The sequence below is a fragment of the Phalacrocorax aristotelis genome, chromosome 14 (genome assembly GCF_949628215.1).
Source record: "Phalacrocorax aristotelis chromosome 14, bGulAri2.1, whole genome shotgun sequence".
In the NCBI taxonomy this organism is placed as follows: Eukaryota; Metazoa; Chordata; class Aves; order Suliformes; family Phalacrocoracidae; genus Phalacrocorax; species Phalacrocorax aristotelis.
The window spans coordinates 7,055,728-7,079,810 of NC_134289.1; the positions used below are offsets into that span (position 1 = coordinate 7,055,728).

General features: G+C 40.5%; 1 long non-coding RNA gene across 1 annotated transcript in view; it reads left to right on the forward strand.

Annotated features, from left to right (window-relative positions):
* Window positions 1–908: 908 nt before the first annotated feature.
* Window positions 909–24,083, forward strand: part of LOC142064532 (uncharacterized) — a 38,963-nt gene continuing 15,788 nt past the window's right edge. Inside the window, exon 1 of the long non-coding RNA XR_012663143.1 lies at window positions 909–1,046. This is a non-coding gene — a long non-coding RNA (uncharacterized LOC142064532). The remainder of the gene's footprint in view (window positions 1,047–24,083) is intronic.

A 24,083-nucleotide genomic window follows, 5' to 3' on the forward strand; every position in this document is an offset into this window, starting at 1 on the left:
TCACTGAGAAAAGAGGACATCAAAGAACCAAAATATAATTTCCTTGTCCAGGGGCACAAGCCCCCTCCAGCCAGCGCTGCCTCAAAATGTTTCGCTTTTTTGAAAGGTGCTCCCACTAGCTTCCCAGATTAGTGCCAAATTTCAGAGCTGATTTGGATTTGTTTTTGCTTTGAAGAAGTGGGATAAACTTTGTTGTTTCCTACTGGTGAAGTGAAAGACTGATCTGTTTTATCCATCTCAATCATAGCTAGCCCAACCCTGAAGTTATTTGATAGTCTAAGGAAAAAAAACATAAGAAAGGACAATCAAAATTTGGAGCATAACATTTATTAAACTTTGACAAAAGCACTAGGACTTCAGATTTCAGTCCTTGCCTTTTTATAAATTAATACTAGTAGCAAATTCTTTACAGTTAAAAAAGTTATTACCAAATTATTGTGCAACTGGAGAAATAACATTATAATTTTTCTATGTCAGAGACTTGGCCAGAAAGATTTCCATTTAAAATAAAACAAACCAGACTCTAGTGTATCCTAATGCCTTGGGATACAGTAGAAGAAATGAAACAAAATGGCTCACTGTCAAAGTCTATAGCACCACATTGACTTAAGCAGAACCCTGCAAAGGGGATTTCTGTTTTCAAGTTATCACATGATATGATTTAGACAGTTTAGAAACATAGGTTTGGAACCTATGCATATTAATCCAGGAGATTTATAATGTGTCATGCTACTTAGTTGTAGGTATCTGTGTTAACCTGATACAAACACTGTATTTGTCCTTCAGGACTGATATAGCCTATATAAACAATATTTACAATAGTTTAAAAAATATGAATAAATAATTAGAAGAGGCAGTTATGAAATGTTAAAGAAAATATTTCCCTTTCAAAACCCCTGCAGCCCACGGAGGTTAACAGTGGAGCAGATATCCACCTGGAGCCTGTGGAGGTTAATGGTGGAGCAGATATCCACCTGCAGCCTGTGGAGGTGAACAGTGGAGCAGATATCTGCCTGCAGCATGTCTAGGATGCCATGCCAGAGCAGGTAGGTGCCCAAAGGAGGCTGAGACCCTATGGGAAGCCCCCACTGGAGCAGGCTCCTGGCAGGACCTGTGGCCCCATGAAGAAAGGAGTCCATGCTGGAGCAGGTTTGCTGGCTGGGCTTGTGACCATGTGGGGGACCCACCCTGGGGCAGTCTGTTCCTGAAGGGCTGCGCCCTGTGGAAAGGACGCTGGAGCAGCTTGTGAAGAACTGCAGCCTGTGGGGAGGACTCACACTGGAGAAGCCTGTGGAGGACTGTATCCCATGGGGGGGGACCCTTGCTGGAGCAGGGGAAGAGTGTGAGGCGTCCTCCCCCCAAGGAGGAAGGAACGGCAGAGACAAGGTGTGATGGACTGACCCCAGCCCCCATCTCAGTCCCCCTGTGCTGCGCGGGGGGAGGAGGTAGTGAAAAATCAGGAGTGAAGTTAAGCCAGGGAAGAAGGGAGGGGTGGGGAGAAGGTGTTTTTAAGATTTGTTTTTATTTCTCATTGTCCTAGTCTGATTTGATCGGTAACAAATTAGTTTCCTCGAATTGAGTCTGTTTTGCCTGTGACGGTAATTGGTGAGTGATGTCTCCCTGTCCTTATCTCAACCCATGAGCCTTTCACTATATTTTCTCCCCCCTGTCCAGCTGGGGAGGGGAGTGATAGAGTGGCTTTGGTGGGCACCTGGCATCCCGCCAGGGTTAACCCACCACACTAAACCAGGTGAAACAGAAATTGTTCAATAGTTTGATTTGAACAAATTTCTCATTTGTAATTAACAGGTTTTAGTGTTCTGAAATTAGTCTATCTAACAGAATGAAAAATTCATCTGTGCTGTTCAAAACAAAAAAACCCCTTCAATTCCAAACCAAATGTGAAGTAAAAATAAACAATAGGATGTTGTCCTTTTTAGAAATTAATGGAACATTACAAATTGCATGATGGAAATTTTATATTTTTTTCATTCAGAATATGTGTCACAATTCTGGTATTTTGCTTGCATTTGAGACAGGAACTGCTTTGAGATCTTATATTCTCACAAGATGGAGAAAACATTTCATTCTGGGTAGCAATTACAAAGGTAGTGAGGGTAGCTCTGTGATTTATTCTTCCCAGAAGCATTGACCTGGTGGATGGAAAACTTAAAAGATATCAGTGACAGCAAATGTAAAGATAGTTCTGTATCCAGACATTCATCTCTGAACGTTGGTGTATTGGAGAAGCTTTTGGGCTCACGCCTGCTTAAAGCTTACCACATCCACTGTTGCCCTTGATATTTTGTAAGCTATTTTTCCAAATAATGTTTGTATACTGAAGTATTCCATTGCTGGAGACTCAATATCACGAGTCTCAGAGAAAAGGCAAAATCAGCTGATAACACAAAATTTCAGAGGTGAAAACTGGGGACAGTTTCTGATAAATCAAAAAGGTAAATGCCAGAGAATGAGAAGAAACAGTGTAATTTTGAAAGTAGCTAGGTGGCTGTGGGTCTCCAGATTGAGGTGGTTTTGCCTGCTATGGATATATTCATCATAACAGAAAATTATTTTGTCCCCAGACTGTTAATGCTGTACAAAACTGCTCAAAGAATCACAACTGTAAGGATGAATGTTAAGCGCTTACATAAGGGAAAGTACTTATGTTTGCAAGGCTTTGCTCTCACAGAAAGAAGCCAGCCATAGTGTAGTACTAATCATTGGTATGGAGCTGCTTACTTTTCTTATATCAGTATAAACAATACTGGTGAGAAATACACTGGCTTTGAATTTCTTTTGGTGATTGCCTACACAGTGGGTAGCAATGCCAACCCTCTTTCCTCTAACCACCAAACGGATGGTCCCCACACAGAGCTTTTGTATGTAATGCTGTCATGGACAGCATTAGGCCATCACAGCAAAACATGCTTTTGTTTATCTCCACCAGCAAGAAGTGGTTTAAAGGGCCCTCAGCCTACAGGCTGTCATACAGACAGTCAACTTCATCCTCATCTTGCTGCTCTGACTGGTGGGTTCTCTTTGTGGCCATCCTGCTGTGGCTGCAAAGCTAGTGCAGCAAAGGATGCAGCAGATGAACATGGGACGGATACCTTTAGTGCTAGGGGGAAAAAGCCTGCTCCTCCTAAAAGCTGATTATTTCCTTCCTACCTGGGAGCAGTTCAGGGCATTTAGTACCTCACAGGAACATTGCAAATCCAGCCAGCTATTTAACATTGCTAATACTTCTGAGCAGGTCAGCTGAAAATGGTGATTATTTGTACAGTAGATGAATAACTGATAAGCTTGCCATTTTTAGTTTAGAGCATATTTTGTGGTTTAATGGTTTCTGACAAGCAATATGAGCAAATGCTAAATTGAAAAAGGCAATAATATATGGAAGCTCACAAATGTGAGTGTCAGTGGTAGCAATTCATTCTTTCTTGTTTGCTACCCAGCCACCTCTCATTATGTTATTCTTCATGTCTTGAAGTCGACCAATTCCAGGAACAAATCAATACCAGGGAAATCCTTTTGTCTTCTTCTAAGGCATAACATGTAAAGAAAGCTCAGTCAATATGTCTTTTAATAACATCTCATGGAAATGCCTGGATTTCCCTTCATGTTCTATAACTAATTGAGCTCCTTGCCACCCACAACGTATAGCTGTTCCCCTCTATAATTCTCTTTTGGCTTAATTGTAATTTGTTTTTCTGTTCTATTTGTCTTTAGCTATTTCTTTTTTTTTATGGTGTTGGATGTGCTTTGTACTTAGTTTTATCTTTCTGTGCTTTTGCTTCTAAATGTCAGCATAATTTTTCTGCCTTATAATATTGGAGATGTTATAACCATCAATCAGTCCAATAGAAGAGCAGAAAAGATTAGATACCATTTATCTGTATTGGTTGCCCATTGTAATGACCCAGTGGACAACATGAACAGATAATCTGTTGCTTTGATGGAAACTAATTATTCTTAAGAGTGACAGCGTCGAAATAGCTTTTGTGACATTGTTTTTAAAAATGATGACTACCTAGTCATTGCTAGTGTAAAACTGCAATTCCGTGCCATTCCTCAATGATTTCCCTATATAAGCAGCAGGAAACCTAGATTTTTTTATTATTATTTTTCAAGGAAAGAACCCTATTTGCAGAGACAAAAATATCTGACATCCCATGTAAAATGCCTATTAAATTTAATACAGAAAACACTGCACTAGCTGCTGAAAAGTAAAAGTGCACTGCCATCTTATTTCTGTCGTGTGTAGTTGATCTTGTTGTTCTGTGAATATGAAGCCTGTTTTATTTTGACAGCTAATGGTTCTGCTAGTGTACTGTGCTGGCATTTCACCTCTTGAAAAGAAAGTTTCCTGAAGCTAAAATATATGTCTAATTGAATGATGGAATTAAAAGCAAGCGATACAGTTAAAAATAGTTGCTTCCATCCTTTCCAGGCACATGTAAATCATACAACTTTTACTCCATGTCAATTAAAGGACTGGGGAGAAAAAAAGGCAAAAAATAACTGTGCCTTGCAAAAACCTTCAAGAACATCCTCAAAAATTGCCTGTGTGAGGACTCTGTAAATGGCAGGATTCTTCAGTGTATCCCAAAACTCAGTACACTCAAGCTGTTGTTGACTAGGGAGGCATGAGGGAAGAGTTTGGGGAGTTGGGTCTCCTCACTGGTACAGATAGACTATCTGTGACCATAGATCCCTATGTAGTTACAGGGCTGTGAGTGCCATAGTACCGTGGCAGGTGCTGTGAACCTTACCCAGAAGACAGCAGCTTCTTGCGTGGTCTACAGCTGTTGCGAAGCTTGTGAAACTGATGGCCTTTGGGGCAAATTGAATAGGTAAAGTTCTCTTTGGTAGGTTTGCTTTCAGTGGGCATGCTGTGTGTGAGCTGCAGCAGCTGAAGGGCTGGTGCTGCTCCTACTCCCAGAGGTGTGTGATGGGCAGCTGGAGATGGCAGCGTTTTTTATCCCTGCTGTCTGGCAAATTATTGACACACTGGGGAGGAAGCAGAAGGATATTCCTGTGTTCCTAAAAAAGTGAAGGGAGATACTGAGTTGAGAAAGTTAAGCTGCCTCCCTTTAGGTAGACGAGTGCCTTTTCAGTGCTGTTGTTTGATTTCTCTGGTCAATAGGAATGGGATGTCTGGAGACACTACCGATGGTCTGGCCCAGTCAAAACATCACATTGGCCATTTTCATGGTCAGCTGACATGACTTAATCTCACTTGGGCTGTTGTAAATCAAGATGTCAGTTCCACCATGCTGCAAACCCATGTAAATGGGATCATGAAACCTGGATCTCTGCCCAGCACTAAGTGCAGATCCCTGCCAGAGTTCTGTGGTCATAGTGGGCCTAAGCACAAATTGAAATGGCTGAAGAAATTTGAAGGTGGTGTGGCAATATCAAGGCTTGATTGCTGTGCCCTTCTTTGCAATACTTTCTTGAAGAGGTGAAAAAAGAAAGCTCAGAGGTCAGGAGAATGGGCTTACTAATTTGAACAGTTAAAACTGATGCATGTTGTGAATACTGTAGTAGCTAGCACTGGAGTAAAGTTTTTTTCATGGACACTAATGAAGATTTCTTACTTGGACAGTTATCTGGAGTCAGGAGCAAGGGGTAGGTATAAAAGTCTAGAATATTAACTACCAAATAACCTAAAATAGCCTAAATGCATAACCTAACCTCATAAAGAAAATTGAATACTCCACAGCAGAGCTCCTAGAAATCCTTTTGAAGCATCTGAGAATTAAATTTTGATGGTATTTTAGGATGGAAAGAGTCAACGGTACAAAAGATTTCAAGTGGTTTTGCAGTGAACACAGCACCCTGGAAATCCATACTTTAAGGAGCACACTTACTTCAGTGTAGTCTCTGCAGCCAGTTCCCTGGTAGTCAGACCAGTCAATGTCTACATTTTCCTTCCACAAGTCTCTCTTCTCCCCTCTCTAAAAGCAACATAAACCTATGGACTGATGAATTTCACTGATTACTAGAAAGTGTTTTTGCAAGAGTTTTCAGCAAGGTATGCTTTAATCCTGTATACATATTTTACTAGAAATACATTCAAATGGAGACATCTCTATACACATTTCAAATGTACTTATGTATGTGTGTATTTTTTAAGAAGTCTCATAGAAATTCCACCATTTCTTCCTATGTTTTTCTCATTCTTAAATTGCTCTGGTGGTAGAGCCTGCTGTAATCAGCCCTTTTTAAAATACACAAAGCAATCTGTCATCTACACCACATTTCAGATCTTTCCAAAGTGTCTATCTTAGCATCACTGAAAGAAAAAACCTGATGTTAAGAATTGCAAAGTTAATAGTTAATCAACAGTGTCTGGTCCCCATCCATGGGACATCTTGTAGAACAATCAAGCCCTGCTCCGTCATAGTCCCAAGAAGTGATTGCTTCTACGTCCTATGAGGCATGAGGCACTAGGGATGAAGATGGAACACCTCAGTAGCTAATTAAACAAGGCAACTTACAACTAAAGTACATGCCTGGCTAAATAGGCTGGAGTGCCGAGTCTGTCGAGCTGATCTGTCTTTAAGTGCTTTGCACCCTTCGCTGTACCTGGTTGAACATTAACATCCCAAATTTGCTGATTTTCACCGATATCCTGCCACATGCAGAGAACTAGCTGAAAGGAAGCTGGTATTTTTTGTAATGTAGTTCCTTGAAGCATTATCCTAAAAAAGACATCAATCTTCACTGTTGCAAAGAAGAAGCACAAGATGTTTTAAACATTTTGAAGGGAAAATGCACTGTCTGTACTTTCCTATTTCTCTTCTACTATTTCCTCACTCACTGGGATGTATGTGTTTATAAGAATTCAGGAAAGAACTATCTAAAGAAAATGAAGGAACAGTAACAAATAGGTTATCTGCTCTTCCCTGCCTGTTCACAAATTTTCTAACCTTGTCTGTGGCTGAGCCTTTTAAAATTATCTTATCCATACATTTCAAAGGTCACCAGAACTGCTTTCTGAAGAGCCAGTGAAGACAGATATGCAAAATAAAAAGCAGGAATAAATACAGAGGGAAAACTTTTCCTCAAAGCATTTTATCTTCATCTCCTGATCCTGCCTAGATCAGAAGAAATACATATGCAAAATCTAAAGGAAATAAGCAGAATATTTGTTGGATATGGACATTGAAAAAGTACTGGGGGCTTTGACCAAAAATACAGATGTAGAAGCATGAATGTGAGGAAAAATACCACCAAGAAGCTGCAGCTAGTGCAGTTGTGAATAATGATCATCTCTGAGAGAGGACAGCAGAGATCACAGGCTGGTATTCCAAAAATCTTTGGAAAAGCCTGTGCTGTAATAGAAAGATGTCAGTGTAGAGAAAAAATATTTAGCAAATTTGGCAATAGCTACTAGTGTCTGGGCAGAGCTGAAAATGAAATTTTCCTTTCTGTAGGAAAGATTGTACCTTTAACATTAAATGATCTCCTTAAATTTATGTGTTGTCCTTGGGCGAAGGACCGTGCAAAGCATTTGGAATATACAATATTGAGACCCAAGACTCCTAGACAATTTCGATAAGAAGCTCAATTCTTGTCAAGACTCCTGAGAATAACTGGAGAGTTTGGAAGGTTTGGGGTGAGCACCCAACTGACATGGGAGAACTTTTGAAGAGAATTAGCACTGACCGTTTGTACCAGTGAAAGAGTAGGACTGGCTCTGTGTGGAGAAGTTTGACCATCTATTGGGAGTGATGTGAATTTTAAGGGATAAAACCAGTTACCATGAAATATAAAGGTGCTTGTGCAGATAGCTGGTGATAACGTGCAGGACAGCTGTCACCAGGAACTGTTTGATATGGTGGAGGAATGGAACAAATATGGCTGTATGGAAGTATAAACATTGAAAATGTGCACTTACACTCAGGAGCCTTTCCAGGGTATGTGGTGGTGTTCCTAGGAAACACTGGCAGTCCTGTAACATTGTAATTAAAGTCAGATCAAACTTCTGGAACTTCATGAGTGAGACTGGGAACCAAACCCTGTCTTCAAAAAGGGTTTAGGCCACAGAAGGATCTGTAATGTCTGAGCTGAAATCGGGTTGTTACATGCAGAATACACAACTAGTCCTGGAGCAATGACTGGGCTCCAAGCCTTACTCTAAGTGCTAAGCTACAGTTCATACTCTCACTTTTCTCTGCCCGCGTCTTGTAAAGCAGCTTAAACAGGAAAGCTGGAAAGTGCCCGTACTGCTGAGAAGGTGGGGTGGATGGAGGCTCCTCAGGGATGGCCAAATGCAGATTCATGCATTGCATAGAAATGCATGTTATGACATGTAGTTAATCCAGCTCCTGTGCTAAGAAGGAGTATCATACAGAAGGAACAGCCTCTGCATTACTTATTACAGAAAGACACTCTGAGCAAGTCCTCCTCTGGGCACTTTGGAAAGATCCTGGTTTTGTAATGATAAAAGTTCCTGGATGATTGTTTCTGCCCCCAAGAATTTACTTGGGGTTTGTATAAATGTCTTGGTCCTCAAATTTCTTTTTCTTTTTTTTTTTTTTTTTCAAAGCTAAGATATTTCTAAAGCTGCATTTGATGACAAAGACCTTTTATAGAAAATGGTAGGGAAAGCTAAATTTTACTGAACCATCGGCCAAGGAAGTACACTATAAAAATACTGACATAGGCTAAAGTCTGGAAGTGCAGATGCATCATTGCAGTAACTCTCATCTTAATTGTCTGTTTTCTGTTAAATCAGTGAGAAAATGCAAATTGCCATAATTGGAATGAGATCGGTCTTAATTTATATTCTGTGTAGCTGAAGTGGTTTGTGAACATTTTTCCCTACAAAAAAATGCCGTCTGAGATATCCACAGTGGTTTTTGGATACATGGGGATATTCCTGCTTTTGGTGCAGTAATTCAAAATGGAAAATGCTCTAACTGAACCTGAAGCTAAAATATAAGCATCTGACATTTGATTTACCCCAGTATTTCCATTTTTCCTCTTTTTTAACTTATGGGAAGAGGGGGAAAAATATCCCAAAAGCAGAAAACCAAACCATCAAAACATTTTTTTTAAATTTAGTTTGTTTCAAATCCTTTTTGGTGCCTGTGCTACATTCCTAAGATCAAACAAAAATAATCACAAAATAAGGGGAAAAAGATTTACTCCTATTGACATTATTTGAATTTGTTTCATCCAGTACAAGACTGAGCCAGACAATCTTTCTTTGTTCAGTAAAAATCACCTTTCAGATCAGGTGATCTATCAGCCATGTTTTCAAGGGCAGTAAGGTGCTTAATGCCCATGTATCTCCTGGCGGGTGGGAAGATTTACCTAATCGTTCTGCATTAGTGTAGATAACTGCCCAAACTACGATGTACAGTGAATTTGTCCCTAAGGCTTAATCTTATACCACTTGCATTTCAGCTTCAGGGTAGAGCATTATGTGCATAAGGAGAGAAGAAGGGATGCCCCAGTTGTACACTGGAGCTCAGCTTTGGTCTGAGTACTGAATGTGCAGAGTTTGGCTAATAGCAGTCAAAGTTTCTCGTTACGATTATATTCACTGAAACACCTAAACTAACCCTGAGCTGATAAAATTAGAAGTGGAATCAGCAGAATGCTGCAAGACAATATTTCATTTCCTGTGAATGTTCTTGCTGCTAATAAACATCTGCCAGAAAGGGCTCCATGGGGGCAAGAACATCTGAAAACATGGAAATTTTAAAGGAGTGTTCTTCCATGTTGCTAATGACTTGGTCAACTGAGAGCATGAAACACAGCTCATTTTTGTTTGTTGTTAGGCAAAACATGCTTGGTTCCTAAGTGCAGAAAATATGAGCTTTTGATATCACTACTTAGTCTAATTGACTCATCTGAGTCCTGTTTGAACCCTATGATTCATCATTTTTCAAATTAGTAGGGACATAGGTAGGATAATCTGTGGATATAATCAGTAAAACATTCACAGTGCTTTCCACTGTAATGGATTATCCTGTCATTTACAGTATCTTTTATTTCTGTTATTATCAGGGCTTCACATCCCAATTAAAAGCCTCATTAGTTCATTCCTGAGGAAGCTGCCCCTCTGCATTGCTGCTGACAGCTGAAGGAAGTGTGTCAGCTTGTTGTGTAGAGCATTATTTGCTTGAAGTTGGCAGCTCGCTTTAGCATAGCCATCCTCCTGCTGCATAGGAGATACTTAAGTGTCAAGCATTTTCAGGCCATCCATCTTCTTTGGCCATTCCACCCACCCATGCTCGAGCCACATCCACCAGTGCTGGTGCCCTTCTCTGCCTTCCCTTTGTCATTATGTCATTGTCAGTTGTTCAGTTTATTCAGTGATTAATCATCATTTGGAAGGTTCTGCTGGGAGTAAACAGAAAAGGGGGTATTCCTGCAGGTGGTTTCTCTCTGATTAGTTAAAGCCACAATGGCTGGCTGCTGAGCCTTTGTTTCGGTTTCTTCTGAAGATTGCACGGGCTTTTTCCTTACCAGAATTTAACTGGGCTGGTAACTGTGGGCCTGTCTTGGGTATCCTACTGGTGTATGCCAAAAATTAGGCCAGTTAAGCTCAGAGGATCTGTGCTGGTCTAACACAGGAATTGGTTCTTCTGTGAAGATTGGTGGGGTTTTTTTTGTAAGAAGTCTCTTGTTACATATCCGCACTAACCCTGTTACGAGTTTAGCAGCAGAGCTATTTGTTCAGAAACACTTGGCTGGCTGCTTTGTACATAAAAGATAAAATGTCTGCCAGAAGATAAGGGCAGTTCAGCATCTCATTTCTCCTTTGTATTTGCACCAACTATAAGTCAAGTAATAATAATTTTCAATAACCTCTGAGAAGAGGGAATGATGGTATTTAACTGGAAAACATGGTAGCTCTTCTAACCTTTGCTTGTCTCTTCTGCATAATGGCTTAAATGCAATTATTTCACTATCTAATAAAGCATGGTTAGTTTTGCACCTCTTTGGGTCACATGAAAAGTCATATAAATATTCCATGTATTGTCTCCACTTCTCTATTCCTTGACAATCATAAGTTACCAAAGCTTCTGTTCAGTCACAAAGCTGGTTGATGACAGTAACAGCTATGCCATGGTTCCAGATCTGTTAGCTTGCCCGAGTATTAAATCGCTCTTCATATTTCTCTTGCAGATTATTATTTCTTTTTATGCTGCAGCAGCTTTTAATGTCATCAAAAGGAGACAAGATGAATAAGATATGCGTGGGAGGATGAAGCAGTGGTCACTCACAGTATCCTGCTGTTTACTCTGGCTGTAGAGTTCATAGTCCCTCCCACAGGGCAGCTGGCACTGGGCTATGATTTTAGTGCTTGCATTATTTGCAATTCACAGCCTCCAGTCATGAAATGACAAACTCTGAGCATTCAGGTAAACTTGCAGCAGCTGTATTCTGACAGGCAGGCTCGCGAATGTGACGGGGTAACTCTGAGTGACATGGTGAAAGGATAGGTTTTTTGCACGCTTACTGTTTATTATATGCGTAAGAAAGGGTGGATGGATGGGTAACTGTGGGTGGAAATGGCTTGAAGAGCAGCACAGCTAGACTTACTGAAACCTGAAGAAGAGGCAGCCAGGGGCTTAGGTGCTTATATGTTTAGCTGAAAGCCTTCCTAATTTTTGTGCAAAGAGCCCTTCTTTTGCTGTTTTTTACCATGATTCATGGGCTCTGCTCCACATGCAGGAAGAGAAAGGCAAGAAGTCCAAGGCAAGCAAAAAGCGGTGGTGAATGGGATAGCTGTAAGAAGAGTTTTGTCATGCAGACCTGCTATTCTAGCTTGACTGGGTCTGTCCATAGTGAGCATTCCTCTGCCTGGGAATGATTCTCTGGGGGTGTTTCAAAGAGTGAAAAAGTAGCCTGCATGTCCTTTATTGTCCGAAGTCCTAAGCTAGGACATTTCGGGGGAGGCAGGAGAGATAAGGCAGGCCAGCAGTCGCATGTGTAAGTCTGCACATAGGCCCGTGTCCGCCCCAAGTATGCAGGCATGGGTGGTAATGTGCCAACAACTGCTGTTTTAAGTTGCACTGGCATATCTTCAATTCTGCTGAAATCATGAGTCAAATGAAGGGGAAAAAGAAGAAAAAGCAAGCTTAAAAGTCATTAAGATTTTGAAAGCAAGTTGTTTGAGGGTTTATTTGCCCATATTCCTCAGGGTTTCTGGAAACTCTCTGTCTCTCATTTCTCAGCAAGGCCAAATTTGCTGCCTAGCAGCATTTGAAAAAATGAATGCAGGGATTTTTCCAAAACCACATGCCTCTAAGAGGGAGCTGCACCTTGAGGAAAAGCACCAAAACCCACATGGCTTTTAGTAACATTGCAAGACCTGGTAACACCGCTAGCTGTCACTGTGAGAGGTGTCACCCACCTGGTTGCATGTGTAGAGTCCTCTTCAGTTTGTGTCTGTGAAGCACCTCTCATTCTTGTCTCCCAGTGTACCTCCACAGGTGGGGATGTGCATATGCAAACAGGAGCCCTTTGGCTTTTTCGAACCTGAGTAATTGTATGGCCTAAAATGGGAGGCTTGGACTAAAAGTCTGGCAGGAGGAAGCTTTGAGAGCCAGGTCTTGCCAGTCAGCAAGACTTTTCTTCCAGGTGTTGCTGGGGATGCATAAAGAAGGAGCCTCCTCTGGCAGTTCTAGTCTTGGCCTTTCTTTGCATTTACTCTGCATTATCAGAAAAACCTGGCTGTAAAACACTTGTCACTCATAGTATTCATGTTTTGCCAATTAATATCTGACTCATGCTATATCCCAGCTGTTTCAGAGTCTTTTGCAACTACTTATTTATTGGTATACATAAAATAAATAAATTAATCAATGGAAAAGCCTAGACAGTAACAGAGCTCTACAGAGAATCATTTGGAACAAAGTGCTACGGGAAAGAATTGAATTGCATTTTTAGGGCTCGTGTGGGTGCTTCAGATAAAGTTCACAAGGTTGGCTGCAGTTTTTTTTTCATGAAACAAGAAAATGGCAAAGATGATGGCATGGTGTAGCTATCACAGGACCGCTTGCCCTCCTGGTGCTTCTCCTCCCTTGTTATCCTGTGGCCAGCATGGAGGGGCAGCAGTCAGCAAAGCGCGGGGGCCAGGGACTCCTGGGGATACAAGGGACCTTTCCCCTTTGGAGCAGCAGGCATCTTCTCTTTCTCCTCGCAAAGCAAAAGCCTCCAGGAGGTGTAGTCAAAAGTCATCCTAGCTGTTGGGGTCAGCATGGGGTGCATTTTCTTTTAGTGGACTGAGTCCTGCATTTGGTGCTGTGGTGGTGGCTCCCCAGAGCCATGAGTGGTCCCTCCACCCCAGGGCCAGGCAGTCCTTGCAGCCTCAGGAGCAGGGAGCATAACAACAGCTGATTAATGGTTTTATGTTGGATATGTTTTAATATTAAAATTTTCCCTTTATGATTGTTTTTGTTTACTCAAGCTCTACTTAGTGCATCATAAAACTAGGTTAATATGTCTTCGCCATATTGTTATGCTTATTGTTTTTTAACTGAGCTACAAAATCAGGTGGACTTTGTATGCAAGCGTAGGCTTTACATTTTTCAATGGAAGGTAGGTTAACTTTTAAAGCATAGAAATTAAGTTGGTGTGTTGTCTGTAAAAGGCACCTAATTTGCCAAGAATTTGTTTGAAAAGTAACATTATTCTTTTAATTGTGGGTGTTATTATGAAAATTTTTAAAGGTTTGATTTAAAAGAAGAATACTTAAATGAGGTAACAGAGAAAGGGAGCTCAATGAAGCAAGCAGACTATGGGCAGCAGGTACTAATTTAAGAAATAGCAAATTATCATTATGCCAGAGAATCTGTGCATACTGAGGGATTTCAGAAGATGATAGTTTTTGTTAATTGATTAATGCTGATAATATGCTTGGTACTGTACAGTGAGCTCTACCCTGTTGTTAATAGCACAGCCCCATAAATGTAAAAAATATACTAAATTAACATACAGCTGCATGTGACATGGCATCCTGTTCTTACATAAATCAAATGTGCACTCTGATCCAGCTCCTTCAAAGCTCTTAGATCCTTTTCCTCGGACCTCCTGTCACTGGAGCCATTTTGGGAATGGTGCATGGTGCTGTGATTAATTCTAGTTCAAGCAGCTATTTTTAGCATTTGCATATTTCCTATAGAGCAGAGCCCAAGACTTCACTCACATAGATGAAATCTGAACTGATCTGGTCACATGTGATCTGTGTCTGAAGGATGCTGGAATAGTAAAGGAGTGTCATGCCTCAAAATGGTAGAAAAGCCACTGATCCTAGTCTCCTCTATTTTTAAACATGTTTAAACCATATATACGTATACACACACACACTTTTTTAAATACGTGTGTCTGTGTGTGTATACACACACACACACATATATAATACAGAAGGATATCTTTTTGTCTTCTTGTTGGTTTGGTGGGGTTTTTTACATCTTGGGTAAAAAGTAACATCCAAATTATATCCTACTCTTCCTATACTGGTGTGCTTTTTGGAAATAAGATCTTTTTGGAAACATGATTTAATTGGTTTTGTCCACTTAGACCTCATGAGGTGTTAAGGTGACTTTATGCGTCAGTGTGTCAGCAGTGCAGCTACATTATTGAGGAGTTGAGGGTCTTCCTCTTTGTAGCTTATGATCCAGTCCTCTCACCACTTGCTCTAAACTAAACTGTATGTTGTTAATGGCACTGACTTTTTCACAAATGGGAACATCTTAATCAAAATACTGAAAAATTTCATTTATTAATATTTTACTTCAAGGATTTTTTTTTCAGTTGTTTTCATTGTTTCCAACAATGTAATTTACCATTATATAATGGTATTGCCTAAATCCTCAGGTAAACTCATTAATGCATATCAGGTTCACCAGTACATAAATAGCTTCCACTGTGTGTAGCAGACGGGTCATGCTTGTGTGCTGGCGCAGGCAAGTAATGTCAATTCTTTCTCACACTCTCACTTCTTACTGCTCTGAAAGTTTCTACTTACATGTTCTCTTCTGTTGATGCAATTTTGACTCGGATGATAAGTGAAAGGATAACTTTTGCTTTCTCAAATAAAATAATTAAGAAAACAAATTGGTTCACTAAGCACTGTTACCTTTATGATACATTAATTATTAAGGACAAGATGATATGGATCAAAAGTACAAAGGCTTCTTAATTAGGGGCAGTTAAAGGAGCAGTTTTCTGGAAACAAGAGAACAATGAAATGTAAATGTGTGTACAAAAATATGCCCTAGAAAAGATTTGCAAATGTGCTTGTTGTGAAAAAAAAAGGAAGTGTATTTAGCTGAGAACATGGAAGACTGAACTGCGTGAGGACTATTTCTATATAAATCCTTCTTCCTATAATGATGAAAAGGGAAACAGACACTGACTGGTACCTCCTTTCTGGCCCAGTAAAACTGATGAAAGCTTCTCAGCCAAAACCATACCCATCTGGAAAATAGAATATTGTTCAAAATTATTTTTTCCTTGGGTAAAGGGTATAGATTTTGATGGAAATTTTTCTTCTTGTTCAATATAAGAAATTCAGTGCCTTGGATCTTTTATTCAGAATCACAGAATCACTGATTACATGTCTAAATCTTAATTTCACTCCCCCACCCCCACCCTTCGCCACCCCGTGGTGACTTTTCAAGGCACCTATCTTCTCAGACTTCAGAAAAAATGCAGGGCAGCAGAAAGGAGGAAACGAAATTATTTTTCATTTTGCAAATCTTAGTAGCTGATGGTAGCAAAAAAGTGTTTTTGCTTCTGTAAGCTCAAGTGTCTGGCTTCCAGGCCAAATCTCTCCCCAAACCAGACACAGAGATTGGCCTGCAATGTTTAAGAAGCTAGAATAAATAAAAAACTAGCAAAATTAAGATAATTACCTGGTTAACTAAGAATAATTCATATGAATATATATTGCAGCTTGGGCTACTGTCCCTCAGCTGATAAAATGTTTTATAGCAGTGATCATAAAACCACATGTCATTTCCTTTGTTTATATTCTTTTTGAGCTTTGAGAATACACTCAAGAGATCTTGAATTGTGTCTCCTAAAATGACAAACCTACACAATTCAAGTGTTGTCATACGATAGGTGTATGAAAGAGCGGAAATCTTGCAGATCCCGCTGGCAACATTGATGCCAATAGCGTTGGCTGGAGGTGCAAATGTTCCTGCCGGAGCTTTTGCAGTGGAAATGTGCACCAGATGAACAGCTGCCCTCCTTGCTCAGCAGGCAGATTCGGCGTGCTGGAATAGCTGCTACATAAAGCACGGAGAGAAAAGAGTAGATGAGCGCTATTTCAGCTGTAAGGCACAGGAAGATGTGTTTCCCATTGTAACTATAAAAAAGTATTTTAATATTTATGTAGCATTTATTCTCATCTGTGTGAGTGGGGGATTTGTATAAATTACTTGCTGTACATAAAGATAGGAAAATACCCCAAATATTCCATTGTTATTTATTCATCCACAAGTATCCACTATGCAGTTTATTTTCCAATTAATCCTTCCTACCAAACAAATGTTATTCTCCTCCTCCATCCCCAGTAGTTACTTCCTTCCTGTGAAACAGTTTTTCAGTGGGTGAATTAATGAAATGATGCTTGGTAATTTTGTTGCTGTATAAGAATAATTGTATAACAGCAACTGGGAACCATGCTATTTAAGAAAGACCATTTACAGAAAAAGAAAATGCAGTAGTCTTCAGAAAGATTATTTTCGTGGCAGATTGTAACTGAGATGTATGTGTCTGAACAAGGGAAACTGGGAGATAAAGTAGTGATTTGTTATTTCTCCTCTTGCTCAGTTTGAGACTTCTTTTAGTGTGGCCCCTCCCCAAAGCTTCCTAAAGAAACTGAACTGTGAGAGATTTAAGTTCTTCACATGGATAAATGAATTATTTAAAGGTAGAAAACAAGGAGCAAGAATAAATGATTGGGTTGCTCAATGGAGAGATGTAACAGGAGAGTCCTTTGGGAACTAGTGCTGGTCCTGGGCTGTTCTACATCTTTGTATATAATCTTTTGTAAAGCCGGTCATGGTGTTAGTGAGGGTACTCACTGATGTGAGGTTATTTAGGACAGTTAAATAAAAATATTGAAAAAATAAAGCCTTAGAAGCTGTACAGAACAGTTTCATGCTATAGAGTTTCTAGGAAATAAAAAAGGCAAATGAAATTCAGAACAGATTAAAGTAAATTAATGTACACAAGGAAAACACACCTGATACTGCATGCACAGTAATGGGCTCTGAACTGATTACTGTCATCATGGTGTTATCAGAGACCTTGAAAACATTTAGTCAGTGCTCAGTAGTGAGCAAAACTCAAACAAAATCAGGAAAAGAGAAGGAAATAGAAAAAACAGTTTGGTCATTGCAGTAAACTATGAGTGCAGTCGAAAGGCTAGCACTTCTCTGCATGGAAGAGAGATAATAGAGGAAGAGATTATAGAAAGCTGTAAAAATCTGACAGTCATGAAAAAAAAAAAAGTACATAGGAAATTACTGTTCCTTGTCTCCTTCTATACACCTACCAGAAGCCATTAAAAAAAAAATCAGACTGCAGACTGAAAACAAGCAAAAGAAGTTACTTCTCCACACTGTGTGCAGTTAAACTCTGGAAGTCGCCACCAGGATGCTATGGATTGTAACAGGCTTACATGGTTCAAAAAGCAATTAGAAAAATCCATGGAAGAAAAATCTATCTGCTAAATGCAAAGATGTCCTGCCTGGCTCAGGAAGCTCCTAAGCTGCAAATTGCTGCAGAGTGAGAAAGTGTGCCATAGACATAGCATTACACATCTACCCTGTTTTATCTTCTTTCTGACAATCTGCCACTGGCTGCGGTTGGGACACAGGGTGGTTAACCACCTGACTTTTGGTGGTTGTTACTGTCAGGTGATGGGTACACTCAGGAAGGCTGCCGAAGTAGCTTGCCTTTCCTCAGAGCTGTGGAGGTCTTATTACAATGGGTGGTAAGGGTCTAAATGGTAAGACAGCTGCTTGATGCATTTTCAGAGAGGAAATAAGTAGTGATTTTGGGGAGAAGAAATGAAGCAAAATACACTGAGATGACAAAAGCCAAGTCTCTTGAGAATCTTGAGAATTGTCTTGGCTATTAGTGTTGGCTTTTGCAAGGAGGAGGTGGGTGTCACTGCATTTTCACAAAGAGTTATCTGAGGCACGTGCAAACTGCTGCTGCAAAGAGCAGAGGTAAGTCATTACCTGCTGTGGTGACCATGGCATGGCTTAGCCAGGAGAGGCTCACCTCCCCCTGTCCTGCACAGACAAACCTCAGCAAGGAGCTGGCTGGTCAGGGCAGAGCTTTTTGCGTGGAGTTAGGGCACGTATGGACAGGCAGTGTGCAGTCACACTGGCTATGAAACCTTGCATGAGTGGAGGTTTGCAAGGTTGGATCCACAAACAGCCTGGTGGGCTTTGGTTATATTCTTACCTGTTTAGGTAAAGGTGACCTCATTTTATTCAATTTATTATTCAAGTTTATATTTGCCTTAGGAGGAATGTGAGTTTTGCTTTACTCTCTGGAGAAGAATGCAAATATATGGGGAGTATGGTTTTTACATATTGAGTATCTGGTGGCTTAAAGGTTGAGCTCAGTTGCATAACCTGAGGGCTACATGTCTTGGTGTACTGAACAATAACAAAGAAGTCATTGTTTTCTGATATTCCCTTTTTTTTTTTTAAAGTAGAATTCACATTTGAAATCTCTTTTGAGCAATGCTTTGAAGTAGAGTGTAGCTCCCAGATGTGGGTAATCTTAATGCTAATTTACTATACAACAATGTGCATTATTAAAGGACATGTGAATGATTCATCCCGTGAATGAAGAAAAATTATTCCAAATTATTATTGATGAGTTAATCAAGATAGCCACGTCAACTTTCTTTTGTCCATTAGTGTGAACAGTATTTCAAAATCATAATAATAAAAGCGAAATGTTAATGGCTGAGGTAATCAGACCCTAATGAAGAGCAGTGAAAAGAGCTCTCTTTAAATTGTTTACAGTTTTCATAATCACTGGAGTGGTCAGTTGGTCCCATGATTCTTCATATTTCATAATGTATGTTTACTATCAGCTTTTGTTTTTAACTTCCTTTTTCTTCCTCCAGAAGGTGAGTGAACAAAGAAATTAAGAAGCATAATGCTGTGTAATAGCATACCAAATAAAACTAATGTTGTAACATGAATTTTTTCTAAGAGAGAAGGATTTTATGCCTGGAATTATAGCTAGCTAGGAGCCTACTTCTGCCTTTAATTTCTGTTCTTCATAGAATTCTTTTGTTGAAAATACTCACTATCATTTTTAAGAGCTCAGCACAGGCTTAAGCCTCATCCAGCAGACAAGGAGCCTTGACTGCATTTGGTATAGGAGCTTTTTGGGGAAGGATATTTTAACTGCTGTCTATCTTTCCCAAGTACTATGCTTGTGATCCACAAATATGCAGTTCAGGAACTGGTTTGTGAGATTGGTCCTGTGAGTAAATTTACTCAAATGGCTTTTCAGGATGAGCACCTTTCTCCTTGTTTGTGTACTTGACTTGCCTTTCTCTCCTTGTAGTACCTGAGACTGTTCTTTGAAAGTATGTTTGCTCCTTCAATGTAACATTTGAAAAATCAATAAAAATTATATATGTTTGTGTAATTTTAGGCCAACAGACTCGCCAGGTACTTGTAGTTCTGACTGGTCCACAAAACATCCATCTAGCTTCCTCTCTCTTTTCCCAAGTGATGAAACTTTCTAGCACCATCAAATAAAATTGGGACCATTAGTGTAAAAGATCAAAAGCCACAAAATTAGAAAGTGCCACAGGAACATCCTAGGTCACTGTGGTGGCAGCAGATAGCAATAAAAAGGGAAAAAAGCAGTTTGGCCTGGGGGGAAATGCCTTTCTGGCTCCAGTGGTCCTTTCCAGTTCTCTTTCCTGGGCAAAAACCTTTCTACCTACAAGTCCCTCATTTGACAGATTGCTCTGAAAGCTGGAAGGGGTAGCTTGAATAGATGAGCTACTCACAGTTTGTAAGGTGGGAAGAACGCAATGTTATTTTGCCACACCGCGTATCTGCACCAACTCTGATGCAATTTTTGACTGGGATGTGGCATCGTCAAGTGGCTATACCACCCAACTAGTCTGTATCCTACAGACTACCGAAGCCTCATCCACACAGCCTGGTTGCCTGTCACTGTTGCCTGGACGCTCATTGCAAGGGGAGGAGGAGTGTGATAAACTTGTCTGCTGAGATGCTGCCTGGCGTGCAGCTCCCCAGAAACACCTATTCTGCTTCTCTGAGTGGCAGACCACACTAGCGGGAACTCAGGAACCTTGTGGGCTTGGCCCACTTGGCAAACTCTCAAAAGATTGCAGCATGTGCTCCAGGGGAATGGCAACTGGGGACCATGAAGCATCTTTAAAACCCCCCTAACAGGGTAATAGATGCAAGTAGGTACTTCAGCAGCTGCTGAATTTGTAGTGACCCTCGCTGAAGAAGGATTCGGCAACGAAGTCCTGCTGAAGGTTGTGAGAAAGTTTAAAATTTGACTAATCTCTAGGTATGCAATTCTAGAAGAAGGAACAACCCTGACGTGGCAAGGAGTTGAGCTGGCTGTGAGAGACCTTGATCAACATCTCCATTAGATCCAGTGCAGGCAGCAGCACATGGCCCTGGCTGTGTAGGCAGCATGGTGCAGTAAAGATCTAAAGGTCTCCAAGATATGTTTTCCAAATGACTGCTGGATGACAGCCAGTGTCTGCACAATGTCAGGTAAAGTGCATGGCACCAGGGGAAAGAAACTGCCAGGTGAGATTGACCTTTTTCCCACAGAAGGCTGAGGTCTCCTCAGAGCCAGGGAGATAGAAACCTTCTGCTCCTACTGTCAGATGCAGGTCCAAGCCCCTTGCCCTTGAGGAGAACTATTGGGCAGCAATACAAAATCTCCTACTGTTTAGAGCCTGCCCAGGCTGCAAGGAGGCAACTGGCATTCTTCTTTGTGGTTTAAAATATTTTATTTGTTTTTCAGACTCAACTCTTTGGGAATATTCTTGGAAATCCAGGGAATAGCTGTATCTGGGGATGCATAAACATGCTGATAATTACAGGAGCTATTTGCTGTGACTTACCCACCACAATAACTTGAGATGGTAGAGACAGTTATAGTGTCAGCTGAGAAGTGGAAGGAAGATCTGACAACTTTATTATGGTTATTGCTGTTTGAGAAGCCACTAAGCAGCTAGTAACTGTACACTGTATTTAGCATGTCTTGCTGTTTCCTCCTGAAAAAGAGAACATTTTGGATTGTTAGAAATAATGGTGCTGTAGCATAGGTCAGAAACACACTAACAAATAGAAAGCAGAGGCAAACTTTGCCTTAAAATTATTCTAAACTCTCTGGGATGTATGTGCATGTGTATACATCAGCATGGCATTAAGAAGGCTGGGGGGGTGATATTTTTTCTGTTAGAGGCTTGAAAACTGTATCTTTACTTTTCATGTGCTGTGAGCTTCTGTTGCTAAGCTGAATTTGCCCTGGTGCATGTGTTCATGCATCAGCACATTTGCTTGCGCTGTCGAGGGATGGAGGGAAAAGGCAAGTACATTTTTGGAAAGTGTGGCCCATCTAAGGCGTTAAGTGTACATGTGACACCAGGCACTGTCACGTATAAATGAGAAGGACCAACTTGTTCCGGCCTGATAGCAACTTGTGAAGTCAAGCTTGTCTGGCAAGCTAAAGAATAGACATAGTCCTGTAAGTTCAGAGTTCCTCTGACTTCTGGGTACAGCAGGTTTTGGAAAGTGAATTTCAAAACTAGTTCTCATTTTAAGTCCTGAAATGACCTGGTCAAAACATAGGATGTGGCCTTTCCCAAAGTCTGGTGGGAATGAAAATCAGATCTGGAGCCAAATCCTGTGGTTTAGCACATCTGTACTGGAAAGAGAATATTATATTTTTGTTATAATCATTTTATGTACTTGGATACGCTTTACTTTATCCAAGAGTAAGCCCTCTTATGCTGTTTTATGCAAGAGTAAACTTGGAATGAACTGCCTTAATGGGAATTTCCTGAGTCTTGATCTTGACCCTACCATGCTACTTATTCCTTCTCACTTATGTAATGCTTTTTTTTCCTTAAAAAAAAAACCCACCATTGTGTCATATAAGGTATTAGTAGGAGACTCAAGTTATCACTTGGCTAAGCTTTTGTCTCCTTTTTATCTGTTTTTCTTTGCATTATCTGACCTTTAGAAAAATACCATTAAAATACATTTTCTGCTGTACATAAATGATTTTAAATGAATTGTTTACTAGAGATATGACATTTACATGCAGTGTGAGTTACTTATGCATGTGAAAGAAGAGATTAAGAGAGCTTTTTTATATCAGGTGTATGGTATCACATTTCTATTAAGTGTCCACCTGTGATCAGTGGCCTTGTAAGACCTTTGACATTTGGTTTACAGGTTGCAATCAAATTTCTTGCCCATTGCCGTTCTGCTGATGATTCTACTTTTGAACACTTGTTACCTTCTTGAGACACTTGTTTGTGAACTTAGCCAGAGATGCAACATGATGCTGAATTCTACTGTATCTCTGTGAGTCATTAATTTCAACCTATTCATGTCCCCATCTGGTTCCCCCTGAGGACTCTGCTGCCTTTGATTGAACCAAAGCTTTGTGTTCACACAGGATGTATATATTGTTTAGGTCTCATGCCCTTAGGAATCAATCTGCCTGTAGCAAAGGCATATCTTTCCCCAGGAAGGGAGGTGGGGCAGCAATGGTGTCCTTCAAAAAAGCAGTCTGGGATTGCTGATGGCTTAGAGCAGCAGCCTGCTGCCATACTCCTGCTGCAGGGTCAGCACCCAGAGCTGTAGGAATAAAAATCAAGACACAGACTCTGAGAGAAAGTGTGATCCATGAGATTAGGGAAGCCAGCACAGAGTATTTCATGCTTATCCTCTGCAACCTCCTCTTGCAGATTGGTGCCTGACTCCTCCTGTGCTTGGAACAAAGTCCGGTTCTCTTAAATGTCTAATCAAGCACGACACATAAGCAGCTGGCTGTAACCCAGCATGAGACTGAGGGTGTATGTGAGAAAGATGGAGGAAAAACAAGGTAGGTGAAAGCCCTCCCTAAGGTTTTTGGACCACTCCAGTGTCTCCTAATGATATAAAAATTCCTGTTTACAAAGTAAGAACAGCAGTCAGCCTCTTCCCATCTTTGCGGCCTGCATCAGCAAGGTGCTTGTAAAAATATGCAAAATAGACATCGGCTTTTTACATTTTTCTGCTTCTTCTATGCTTGGCTTGGCAGATGTGTCTGTGTACCCATTCAGTCTGCTTCCATGCATCTTCTGCAAATACCAATATGCAGCACACGGTCCCTGCATTCATGTTGGCTCCTATTTACAGGCTGCTCTTACTACTTCTACTCCCCTGCCTCAAACCTCTTCCCAAATGGAGGTCAGGCAATGGCAGGTATATCTCTGAACTCACAAAATGGGAAGCTTCAAGCTTATAGGGGTATCTTTGTTTAAGCCAAATCCTCTGCCAATTTGTTTCAGCTGTGATAAAATCTTAGCTTGCTTTCTTTGAGAAACATGATCTGTCAAATGATTCAATGTACGAGGTTTTTTCCAAAGGTTCCTCTTTTTTTTCTAAAACAAGAAGATAACTTACAATTTAGCCAGTCTGCATTTTTCCTCAATATGACTGTTAATGTTGCTAAAAGGAAGAAAAGTACAGGGAGGACCACTGACCATAAAAGGTCAGCTTTTGTATTTCATGGACTGTCTTAGCTGGTACTTGATGTTCATATCCCTTTACTGCTTCATTTCAAGCAAAAAGTGGGATTAAATTTGGCAAATTAATGTGACAATGTCAATGTCAAGACCCATTACAATAAAGAGAGACAGTTCTTATTTGCAAGGTAGTGTCTTAGCAGCCCAGTAGCAGAGGAACACTTTCCCTTCTTGAATTCCTAAGAAGGCAACAGAAATGTCATTCATCTTGCTCCCATCACACTCTTCTAGCTTAATTTTTCAGAAGCACCTAGGTAAG